The sequence below is a fragment of the Festucalex cinctus genome, chromosome 2 (assembly GCF_051991245.1).
Source record: "Festucalex cinctus isolate MCC-2025b chromosome 2, RoL_Fcin_1.0, whole genome shotgun sequence".
Classification (NCBI taxonomy): Eukaryota; Metazoa; Chordata; class Actinopteri; order Syngnathiformes; family Syngnathidae; genus Festucalex; species Festucalex cinctus.
In genome coordinates this window covers 35,166,409-35,179,864 of record NC_135412.1, presented here as the reverse complement: position 1 = coordinate 35,179,864, position 13,456 = coordinate 35,166,409, and the positions used below count along the sequence as shown (strand labels likewise).

Below are 13,456 nucleotides of genomic sequence, written 5' to 3'. Positions count from 1 at the left end.
GTCATATTTTAACGAACTCCTCCTACAAAATTTATCCGACTGTCTTCAAACTTGGTGTGCTTCATCTTAAGATGTTTAAGATACAAAGTTATCGAAAGTGTTTTATTTTGTCGCACGCCGTTGCCATAGCGGTGCATTGTTTGCCAAGTAAAATGCTGCTTTTTTTTTTTTATCTAAACATGTGCAAAAACTCATGAAACTTTACACACACATCAGGCTTGTCATAAGCATGAATATTTTAGAGAGTTTTTCTGCAATTTTCAATAAATGGCTCAATAGCGCCATCTCGACATTTTTATGAAGCTTTTGGAAATGTATGATTCAGCTAGATGTGAAAAAATTTGGATACCTATCAGCCTAAGACTTACAAAAAAGTTTCTAAAGCCATATGCTAAACCAAACAGGAAGTCTGCCATTTTGATTAACTTTGGTATTTGATACCATTTTTGGGGCCTTTTATAGGCGTCATATATTCTTTGGTACGTTTCATCTTAAGATATTTAAGATGAAAAGTTATTGAAATTTTTTATTTAGTCGCACGCCTTTGCTGTAGCGATGCATTGTTTGAAAAGAAAAATGTTTTTTATATGATTCAGCTAGATGTGTGAATATTGGGAGATCAGCCTAAGACTTACAAAAAAGTTTCTAAAGCCATATGCTAAACCAAACAGGAAGTCTGCCATTTTGATTAACTTTGGTATTTGTTGCCATTTTTGGGGCCTTTTATAGGCGTCATATATTCTTTGGCGCGTTTCATCTTAAGATATTTAAGATGAAAAGTTATTGAAATTTTTTATTTTGTTGCACGCCTTTGCTGTAGCGATGCATCGTTTGCAAAGAAAAATGTTTTTTATATGATTCAGCTAGATGTGTGAATATTGGGAGGCATACCTATCAGCCTAATACCTCCAAAAAGTATTCTATAGCCATGTGCCAATCCATTTTGATTTTAAATTGTGCATCATTTTTGGCCTTCCATGAAACTTTGCAAACACAAAGCATGTCTAAAACATTTACAATTTAGACGGTTTCCTATGAAACAGTACCCCAATATGCCAGTACCCCGACATGCAAATACCCCAACGTGGCCCGGGTTGCGAGGGCCCTTTATAGCTGCTCGCAGCTCTAGTTAGGGCCCGAGCAGCGGCGGCGGCGGTGCCGCTGCGAGGCCCTATTGTTTTTGTAGGAATTCTTCTTATTATTATTCTTATTATTATTCTTCTCCGCAAACAATCGCATTTTTGAGACACTAAACGTGACCAAAAACTCACCAAACTTTACACGCACATCAGGCCTGGCGAAAAATTTGATATTTTAAAGTCGCCATACATGATAACAGAAAAATGGTTCCTTAGCGCCCCCTACATAGGTTAAACGGATCCCTGTCCCGCTACGATTGTCCGACGGCTATGAAAATTGTGTGGCACCTGTAGCACATCCCAATGAACAAAAACCTCTTTGAAGTGTGTACCCTAAAATAGACAGAAAGTGAGGTATGAGTATTTAAATGTCCAATTTTTGCCAATTTTTGCACATTTACAGGGGTCATACTTTTGCCCGCTTCTCCTACACGGTTAACCCGATTGACTTCAAACTTGGGATGTACCATCTCAACACCTGGGACAACATCATTGTGAAAAATGAAAAGTTTTTGATATACTATATGACGGCGGCGGCGCATCAAATTTAGAGTTTAAAAATTCTTACTTCACGAAGCATTGCCGGTTGTACGTTTAATCTAGAGCTACAAAAATTGGTACACATATGTAACAGGCTATGACCTACAAAAAACTCTTTTTGAACCATATGCTAAACCTAACAGGAAGTCCACCATTTTGATTTATTTTGGAACGTGTTGCCATTTTTTTGGCCATTTCATTGGGGTCTTATTTTAACGAACTCCTCCTACAGTGTTTATCCGATCATCTTCAAACTTGGTGTGATTCATCTTAAGATGTTGAAGATGAAAAGTTATTGAAAGCTTTGTATTTCGTCGCACGCTGTTGTCATGGCATGCACTGTTTTTAAAGGAAAAAAATATATCCTTCAAGAAGCATTCCCATTTGTACGAAGCAGCTAGAGCTATGAAAATTTGTAGACATATGTAACAGCCCAAGATGTACAAAAAAGTCTCTTGGTGCCCTGTGCTAAACCCAACAGGAAGTCCCCCAGGGGCCGGGCATCACATTTTGAGCTAAAAAACTCCTCTTTAACAAAGCATACCCGGCTGTACGTTTCACATAGAGTTACCAACATTTGTAGAGGTGTATAACAGCCCTCGAGGTACAAAAAACTCTTTTTGAACCATATGCTAAACCTAACATGACGTCCGCTATTTTGATTTACTTTGGAATGTGTTGCCATTTTTTTTGGCCATTTCATAGGGGTCATATTTTAACAAACTCCTCCTACAGAGTTTATCCGATCATCTTCAAACTTGGTGTGATTCATCTTAAGATGTTGAAAATGAAAAGTTATTGAAAGTTTTTTATTTCGTCACACGCTGTTGTCGTGGCATGCACTTTTTGCAAAGGAAAAAAAATCCTTCTTAATGAAGCATTCCCAGTTGTACGAAGCAGCTAGAGCGACGAAAAATTGTAGACATATGTAACAGCCCAGGATGTACAAAAAAGTCTCTTGGTGCCATGTGCTAAACCCAACAGGAAGTCCCCCAGGGGCCGGGCATCACATTTTGAGCTAAAAAACTCCTCTTTAACGAAGCATTCCCGGTTGTACGTTTCACCTAGCGCTATGATAATTTGCAGGCATACACAAGAGCCCGTGATGTACAAAAAAAGTCTCTTGGAACCATGTGCTAAACAAAACAGGAAGTCTGCCATTTTGATTTATGATGGGATTTGTTGCCATTTTTTGTGGCCTTTTTCAGGGGTCATATTTTAACGAACCCCTCCTACAAAATTTATCCGACTGTCTTCAAACTTGGTGTGTTTCATCTTAAGATGTTTAAGATGCAAAGTAATCGAAAGTTTTTTATTTTGTAACACGCTGTTGCCATAGCAATGCATTGTTTGTCAAGTGCTGCTTTTTTTTTTTTTATACACATGAAAACTCATGAAACTTTGCAAACACATCAGACTTGTCATGAACATGAATTTTCAGAGATTTATTGTGCAATTTGCAATAAATAGCGCCCTCTAGACATTTTTATGAAGCATTTCCGATTGTATGATTATGCTAGACCTACAAAAAAGTATTATGTAGCCATTTGCCAAACCAAAGAGGAAGTCCGCTATTTTGATTTTATTTTGGGAAATATACATCATTTTTGGCCTTTTTCATTAAACTTTGCACAGAAAAGGCATGGAAAAAACTAACATTTTAAATGGTCCTTGTTCCATGTAACAGTTGTCAAGTGCTGCTTTTTTTTTTTTTTTATACACATGAAAACTCATGAAACTTTGCAAACACATCAGACTTGTCATGAACATGAATTTTCAGAGATTTATTGTGCAATTTGCAATAAATAGCGCCCTCTAGGCATTTTTATGAAGCATTTCCGATTGTATGATTATGCTAGACCTACAAAAAAGTATTATGTAGCCATTTGCCAAACCAAAGAGGAAGTCCGCTATTTTGATTTTATTTTGGGAACTATACATCATTTTTGGCCTTTTTCATTAAACTTTGCACAGACAAGGCATGGAAAAAACTAACATTTTAAATGGTCCTTGTTCCATGTAACAGTACCCCAACGTGCCAGTACCCTGACGTGCAAGTAACCCAACGTTGTGCTCAATAGCGCCCTCTATGCATTTTTATGGAGCATTTCCAATTGTATGATTCAAGCGATACACAACTAAAGATGACTTGACCTAGATTTGTGAAAACTGGGAGGCATACCTATTAGCTTAAGACCTACAAAAAGTATTCTGTAGCCGTATGCTAAACCTAAAAGGAAGTCCGCCATTTTGAATTTATTTTGGGAATTGTGCACCATATTTTGCGTTTTGATTAAACTTTGCACACACAAGGCTTGTCAAAAACATTTTAGATGGTCCTTGTCCTATTTTACAGTACCCCAACGTGCCAGTACCCCGACGTGCAAGTACCCCAACGTGGCCCGGGTTGCGAGGGCCCTTTATAGCTGCTCGCAGCTCTAGTTATTATTCTTCTTCTTCTTCTTTTTCTTTGTTATTATTCTTTTCCGCAAACAACCACATTTTTGAGGCACTAAACATGAACGAAAACTCACCAAACTTTACACGCAGATCGGGTCTGGCGAAAAATTTGATATTTTAAAGTCGCCATACATGATAACAGAAAAATGGCTCTGTAGCGCCACCTACATAGGTTTAACGGATCCCTGTCCCGCTACGATTGTCCTATGGCTACGAAAATTGTGTGGCACCTGTAGCACATCCAGATGAACAAAAACCTCTTTGATATGTGTACCCTAAAATAGACAGGAAGTGAGGTATGAGTATTTGAATGTCCAATTTTGGCCCATTTTTGCACATTTACAGGGGTCATACTTTTGCCCGCTTCTCCTACACGGTTAACCCGATTGACTTCAAACTTGGGCTGTACCATCTCAACACCTGGGACAACATCATGGTAAAAAATCTAAAGTTTTTGACATACTATATGACGGTGGCGGGGCATCAAATTTACAGTTTCAAAATTCTTACTTAACGAAGCATTGCCGGTGGTACGTTTAATCTAGAGCTACGAAAATTGGTACACATATGTAACAGACTATGATCTACAAAAAAGCCTGTTGGTGCCATATGCTAAACCTAACAGGAAGTCCGCCAGAGGCGAGGCATCAAATTTTGTGTTTCAAAATTCTAACTTAATGAAGCATTCCCGGCTGTACATTTCACCTAGAGTTACCAATATTTGAAGACATATGTAACAGCCCTCAAGGTACAAAAAACTCTTTTTGAACCATATGCTAAACCGAACAGGAAGTCCGCCATTTTGATTTACTTTGGAACGTGTTGCCATTTTTTGGGCCATTTCATAGGGGTCTTATTTTAACGAACTCCTCCTACAGAGTTTATCCGATCATCTCCAAACTTGGTGTGATTCATCTTAAGATGTTGAAGATGAAAAGTTATTGAAAGCTTTTTATTTTGTCGCACGCTGTTGCCGTGGCATGCACAGTTTGCAAAGGAAAAAATTCCTTCTTAATGAAGCATTCCCAGTTGTACGAAGCAGCTAGAGCTACGAAAATTTGGAGACAAATGTAACAGCCCACAATGTACAAAAAAGGCTCCTGGTGCCATGTGCTAAACCCAACAGGAAGTCCCGTAGGGGCCGGGCATCACATTTTGAGCTAAAAAACTCCTCTTTAACGAAGCATTCCCGGTTGTACGTTTCACCTAGCGCTATGATAATTTGCAGGCATACATAAGAGCCCACGATGTACAAAAAAGTCTCTTGGAACCATGTGCTAAACCAAACAGGAAGTCCGCCATTTTGATTTATGATGGGATTTGTAGCCTTTTTTTGTGGCCTTTTTTAGGGGTCATATTTTAACTCCTCCTACAAAATTCATCCGACCGTGTTCAAACTTGGTGTGTTTCATCTTAAGATGTTTAAGATGCAAATTTATCGAAAGTTTTTTATTTTGTCGCACGCTGCTGCTATAGCGATGCATTGGTTGCCAAGTAAAGTGCTGCTTTGTTTTTTTTTTATCTATACATGTGTGAAAACTCGTGAAACTTTGCACACACATCAGACTTGTCATTAACATGAATTTTTAGAGATTTCTTGTGCAATTTGCAATAAATCGCACCCTCTATACATTTTTTATGGAGCATTTCCGATTGGATGATTCAAGCGCGAAATAACTAAAGATGACTTGACTTGACCTAGATTTGTGAAAACTCAGAGGCATACCTATTATATTATTATTATTTTTTGTACCTTACAAGATTATCTCTTGTGCCACATTAAACCCCTTTGCAGGCCTGAGCCAAACCACGGTCCATACATTTGATACCACTGCTTTATTTCAATGGTCAAGTACTTCATAACCACACCTACTTATGCTTGTCCTTGCATATATAGTAGACAACAAAGAGCTCTTTCAACAAAAGACATTTCCATCTACAAAGTCATACAAGGTAAGCACTCTATAAATTCTGCAATCACTACACTTCTATTCCTAAATTATCACTTCAAATACCAACAATGGTTAATACAGCTACAAATTTCTTGTATGTTTATGAAGTATGATACTGTATTTATTTCTACTCCTTTGCTTTTCTACAGAACATGAACAAATCACCAAGCAAATTCTCTTTTGATAAAGACCCTCTAATCATCTCCATACGCAAAGATTGCCAACTTTTTTCCGTAAGTATACAATACATAAACTAAACAGGACAACTTTCTCAATCATATACAGTATGCCATACATATATGTATTAAGTTCTCATTTATTAACAGGTTTGTTAAAGGCACCTTTAGTGTGTTTTTCTGTTTGTAATGTTTCTCCACGAGCACGTCTAGCCATTGATATCATGTAGAACACATATGCTAACCTTTTAGAGACAATTGAAGCTTACTTGCACAGTAGCCACTATCTTAACCACTTAATTCACATGTCTACTTGACAACTTATTACATGTAGTGAAATGGTACTTTGTGCGTCTTATGCTTTTTTCTGAACACTGCTTTTCAACTCTTTCCTTAAAACCAATACATGCGGTACTGTTATACTGTATAAATATATATGTCTGTGTGTATATATTTGTATATTCTTTCAAATAAACTCGTTTTGACACACACAGCCATTGAGTAACATGCAACACGACCACAACGTTTTGCACCAACACGTTACACTTACATAACCATTTATGTACCTGTCGTATCCTTACTTTTATTCATCATTTCATCACACAATCCTAAAACATTGCTTTTTGACCCAGATGATTCAACTATACCATTTTTGCGTGTCTTATTACTTACTAGCTATATTATTTATTAACGGGCAAAAACTATGAATATAAGATCACCGTCAAATATTACGTCTGTAATATCCATATACAGTGCATTACATAATATGCATTTGTATTAAGACACTACCATGCTAAAAATATGCACACGACTGTTCTGTAAACTACACCTAAGACAACCAAACTTCACAGATCTAACATGATTCTTCATTCTTTTTTGTTCTACAGATGTATCAAATGCTGCCACAGAGACAGAAGAAGCCACTGAGGACATGCACGAAGACGATGATCACAATATAACAGGACAGGTTAACCCCCCTGAAGTTTTAGCCCGCAGGTCAAAGCGTCCTAGGACTAATTCATCCATGGAGGTTACATTATCCTAAGACAGACTATGTGCTAACCCAAACTCTTTGACCCCAAGGGATTCATCTGTCCCAGAAAACTTTTACACTAAAGAGTTTATCTGTCCTAGGGCGCTGTTAACCCCAGGTTAAAGTGTTATTTAATCTGTCCTGTTACAACAGCTATACATAAACAGCTGCATTCCTCTCCTGTTCCATCTCTCGCACTTCTTTCATCTCTTTTTCTCCTCTACTTATACCTATGCTTGCTCATGTGCTTTTTTCCCCTTTAGATGATGTCATTGGTTAGCCTGCTTCAAAGCTACATTTTTTCTTGAATAACTGTCACACATTTACTGTTTGCTGGACCCTACAAAACTGTCACAATACTTCACTATGTCATGAATGCATATGTGTTGCACAGCGACACCACATTAAGAGTCATCAAAAAGCTTTTTATTTGATCACACACCATCTCTGTGCCATGCAATGTTTTCAAATGAACAGATGCTGGTTTTGAATATCAAACGAGCGACTTTTCATGAAACTTTGCACACACATCAGAAAGTCCACACTTTTGAATTTATTTTGGGAATTGTGCATCATTTTTGGCCTTTTACTGCACCTTTTTACACACAAGGCACGGCAAATGCATTTCTATTTTCCATGGTCCTTGTCTATTTAACAGTACCCCAACGTGCAAGTCCCCCGACTTGCATATACCCCAACGTGGCCCGGGTTGCGAGGGCCCTTTATAGCTGCTCGCAGCTCTAGTTCTTATTATTATTCTTCTCCGCAAACAATCGCATTTTTGAGACACTAAACGTGACCGAAAACTCACCAAACTTTACACGCACATCAGGCCTGGCGAAAAATTTGATATTTTAAAGTCGCCATACATGATAACAGAAAAATGGCTCCTTAGCGCCCCCTACATAGGTTAAACGGATCCCTGTCCCGCTACGATTGTCCGACGGCTATGAAAATTGTGTGGCACCTGTAGCACATCCCAATGAACAAAAACCTCTTTGAAGTGTGTACCCTAAAATAGACAGAAAGTGAGGTATGAGTATTTAAATGTCCAATTTTTGCCAATTTTTGCACATTTACAGGGGTCATACTTTTGCCCGCTTCTCCTACACGGTTAACCCGATTGACTTCAAACTTGGGATGTACCATCTCAACACCTGGGACAACATCATTGTGAAAAATGAAAAGTTTTTGATATACTATATGACGGCGGTGGCGCATCAAATTTAGAGTTTAAAAATTCTTACTTCACGAAGCATTGCCGGTTGTACGTTTAATCTAGAGCTACGAAAATTGGTACACATATGTAACAGGCTATGACCTACAAAAAACTCTTTTTGAACCATATGCTAAACCTAACAGGAAGTCCACCATTTTGATTTATTTTGGAACGTGTTGCCATTTTTTTGGCCATTTCATTGGGGTCTTATTTTAACGAACTCCTCCTACAGTGTTTATCCGATCATCTTCAAACTTGGTGTGAATTCATCTTAAGATGTTGAAGATGGAAAGTTATTGAAAGCTTTGTAGTTCGTCACACGCTGTTGTCATGGCATGCACTGTTTGCAAAGGAAAAAAAATATCCTTAAAGAAGCATTCCCATTTATACGAAGCAGCGAGAGCTACGAAAATTTGTAGACATATGTAACAGCCCAAGATGTACAAAAAAAGTCTCTTGGTGCCCTGTGCTAAACCCAACAGGAAGTCCCCCAGGGGCCGGGCATCACATTTTGAGCTAAAAAACTCCTCTTTAACAAAGCATACCCGGCTGTACGTTTCACCTAGAGTTACCAAAATTTGTAGAGGTATATAACAGCCCTCGAGGTACAAAAAACTCTTTTTGAACCATATGCTAAACCTAACAGGACGTCCGCCATTTTGATTTACTTTGGAATGTGTTGCCATTTTTTGGGCCATTTCATAGGGGTCATATTTTAACGAACTCCTCCTACAGAGTTTATCCGATCATCTTCAAACTTGGTGTGACTCATCTTAAGATGTTGAGGATGAAAAGTTATTGAAAGCTCTTTATTTCGTCGCACGCTGTTGTCGTGGCATGCACTTTTTGCAAAGGAAAAAAATCCTTCTTAATGAAGCATTCCCAGTTGTACGAAGTAGCTAGAGCTACAAAAATTTGTAGACATATGTAACAGCCCACAATGTACAAAAAAGTCTCTTCGTGCCATGTGCTAAACCCAACAGGAAGTCCCCCAGGGGCCGGGCATCACATTTTGAGCTAGAAAACTCCTCTTTAACGAAGCATTCCCGGTTGTACGTTTCACCTAGCGCGATGATAATTTGCAGGCATACATAAGAGCCCACGATGTACAAAAAAGTCTCTTGGAACCATGTGCTAAACCAAACAGGAAGTCTGCCATTTTGATTTACGATGGGATTTGTTGCCATTTTTTGTGGCCTTTTTCAGGGGTCATATTTTAACGAACTCCTCGTACAAAGTTCATCCGACCGTCTTCAAACTTGGTGTGTTTCATCTTAAGATGTTTAAGATGCAAAGTTATCGAAAGTTTTTTATTTTGTCGCACGCTGCTGCTATAGCGATGCATTGTTTGCCAAGTAAAGTGCTGCTTTGTTTTTTTATCTATACATGTCTGAAAACTCATGAAACTTTGCAAACACATCAGACTTGTCATGAACATGAATTTTTAGAGATTTATTGTGCAATTTGCAATAAATAGCGCCCTCTAGACATTTTTATGAAGTATTTCCGATTGTATGATTCTGCTAGATTTGTGAAAATTAGGACAGACCCCTATCAGCCTAATACCTACAAAAAAGTATTATGTAGCCATTTGCCAAACCAAAGAGGAAGTCCGCTATTTTGATTTTATTTTGGGAATTATACATCATTTTTGGCCTCTTTCATAGAACTTTGCACAGACAAGGCATGGGAAAAACTAACATTTTAAATGGTCCTTGTTCCATGTAACAGTACCCCAACGTGCCAGTACCCTGACGTGCAAGTAACCCAACGTTGTGCTCAATAGCGCCCTCTATGCATTTTTATGGAGCATTTCCAATTGTATGATTCAAGCGATACACAACTAAAGATGACTTGACCTAGATTTTTGAAAACTGGGAGGCATACCTATTAGCTTAAGACCTACAAAAAGTATTCTGTAGCCGTATGCTAAACCTAAAAGGAAGTCCGCCATTTTGAATTTATTTTGGGAATTGCACACCATCTTTGGCCTTTTGCACTCACAAAGCTTGTCAAAAACATTTTAGATGGTCCTTGTCCGATTTGACAGTACCCCAACGTGCCAGTACCCCGACGTGCAAGTACCCCAACGTGGCCCAGGTTGCGAGGGCCCTTTATAGCTGCTCGCAGCTCTAGTTCTTCTTCTTTTTATTAGGGCCCGAGCAGCGACCGCTGCGAGGTCCCTATTGTTTTTCAAGGAATTCTTATTATTCTTCTTTTTATTTTTTGTTATTATTCTTTTCCGCAAACAATCACATTTTTGAGACACTAAACGTGAACGAAAACTCACCAAACTTTACACACACGTCAGGCCTGGCGAAAAATTTGATATTTTAAAGTCGCCATAGGTGATAACAGAAAAATGGCTCCATAGCGCCACCTACATAGGTTAAACAGATCCCTGGCCCGCTACGATTGTCCGACGGCTATGAAAATTGTGTGGCACCTGTAGCACATCCAGATGAACAAAAACCTCTTTGATGTGTGTACCCTAAAATAGACAGGAAGTGAGATATGAGTATATAAATGTCCAATTTTGGCCAATTTTTGCACATTTACAGGGGTCATACTTTTGCCTGCTTCTCCTACACGGTTAATCCAATTGACTTCAAACTTGGGATGTACCATCTCAAGACCTGGGACAACACCATGGTAAAAAATCTAAAGTTTTCGACATACTATATGACGGCGGTGGGGCATCAAATTTAGAGTTTCAAAACTCTTACTAAACGTAGTATTGCCGGTTGTATGTTTAACCTAGAGCTACGAAAATTGGTACACATATGTAACAGACTATGACCTACAAAAAAGTCTGTTGGTGCCATATGCTAAACCCAACAGGAAGTCCGCCAGAGGCGGGGCATCAAATTTTGAGTTTCAAAATTCTTACTTAATGAAGCATTCCCGGCTGTACGTTTCACCTAGAGTTACCAAAATTTAAAGACATATGTAACAGCCCTCAAGGTACAAAAAACTCTTTTTGAACCATATGCTAAACCTAACAGAAAGTCCACCATTTTGATTTACTTTGGAACGTGTTCCCATTTTTTTGGCCATTTCATAGGGGTCCTATTTTAACGAACTCCTCTTACAGAGTTTATCCGATCATCTTCAAACTTGGTGTGATTCATCTTAAGATGTTGAAGATGAAAAGTTATTGAAAGCTTTTTATTTTGCTGCACGCTGTTGTCGTGGCATGCACTTGTTTGCAAAGGAAAAAAATTCTTCTTAATGAAGAATTCTCAGTTGTACGAAGCAGCTAGAGCTACGAAAATTTGTAGACATATGTAACAGCCCACGATGTACAAAAAAGTCTCTTGCTGCTTTGTGCTAAACCCAACAGGAAGTCCCGCAAGGGCCGGGCATCACTTTTTGAACTAAAAAACTCCTCTTTAACGAAGCATTCCCGGTTGTACCTTTCACCTAGCGCTATGATAATTTGGAGGCATACATAAGAGCCCACGATGTACAAAAAAGTCTTTTAGAACCATATACTAAGCCAAACAGGAAGTCCGGCATTTTGATTTACTTTGCTATTTGTAGCCATTTTTTGGGGGCCTTTTATAGGCCTCATATTTTCTACAAAACTTATCAGATTGTCTTCATTCTTTGGCATGTTTCATCTGAAGTATTGCCGGTTATACGTTTAATCTAGAGCTACGAAAATTGGTACACATATGTAACAGACTATGATCTACAAAAAAGCCTGTTGGTGCCATATGCTAAACCTAACAGGAAGTCCGCCAGAGGCAGGGCATCAAATTTTGCATTTCAAAATTTTTACTTAATGAAGCATTTCCGGCTGTACGTTTCACCTAGAGTGACCAAAATTTGAAGACATATATAACAGCCCTCGAGGTACAAAAAACTCTTTTTGAACCATATGCTAAACCTAACAGGAAGTCTGCCATTTTGATTTACTTTGGAACATGTTGCCATTTTTTTGGCCATTTCATAGGGGTCTTATTTTAACGAACTCCTCCTACAGAGTTTATCCGATCATCTTCAAACTTGGTGTGATTCATCTTAAGATGTTGACGATGAAAAGTTATTGAAAGCTTTTTATTTCGTCGCACGCTGTTGTCGTGGCATGCACTGTTGGCAAAGGAAAAAAAAATCCTTCTTAATGCAGCGTTCCCAGTTGGACGAAGCAGCTCGAGCTACAAAAATTTGTAGACATATGTACACATTTGTCCACATATATATATTTACATATGCATGTAAAAAAATTATGTCAGGCTAAACTAAATGGTTGATTAGGCCCCACACATTTTCACCTTACCATACCCGGCCCTCTTTGCAAAAGGTTTGAACACTCCTGGCCTAAACCTAGGTGTATACTCAAACTATGCACGCACATAAAGCCTGGAACAAAATGTGTAATTTAGAGGGTTCTTGTTTTGTTTTTTGTATTCCTTATATTTCATGTCATTATACTTGACACACTATTTTTACTACTCACTGAATCAGTTATAAGAACATTTAATTGATACAATCCAATCACATCCTAGAGAATTGAAAACACATTCAATCATGAGGTTGTTAAGACACATTTACTTCTGTAGCACTTAACCACAAACAAGTTGCGACATCCCCTGATCTAACCCTCCAACCGGGCAAGGAAAAACTTTCAGGGGTCATATTTTAACGAACCCCTCCTACAAAATTTATCCGACTGTCTTCAAACTTGGTGTGTTTCATCTTAAGATGTTTAAGATGCAAAGTAATCGAAAGTTTTTTATTTTGTAACACGCTGTTGCCATAGCAATGCATTGTTTGTCAAGTGCTGCTTTTTTTTTTTTATACACATGAAAATTCATGAAACTTTGCAAACACATCAGACTTGTCATGAACATGAATTTTCAGAGATTTATTGTGCAATTTGCAATAAATAGCGCCCTCTAGACATTTTTATGAAGCATTTCCGATTGTATGAT

General features: G+C 38.3%; 1 protein-coding gene and 1 long non-coding RNA gene across 5 annotated transcripts in view; both read left to right on the top strand.

The window, feature by feature from the left end:
* celsr3 (cadherin, EGF LAG seven-pass G-type receptor 3) overlaps window positions 1-13,456 on the top strand; it is a 119,911-nt gene that overhangs the window by 42,863 nt on the left and 63,592 nt on the right. The gene's annotated exons all lie outside the window — the stretch shown is intronic.
* On the top strand, window positions 5,770-7,877 carry LOC144013164 (uncharacterized). The gene is made up of 3 exons (XR_013282156.1): window positions 5,770-6,162; window positions 6,241-6,324; window positions 7,155-7,877. It is a non-coding gene; the product is annotated as an uncharacterized LOC144013164 (long non-coding RNA).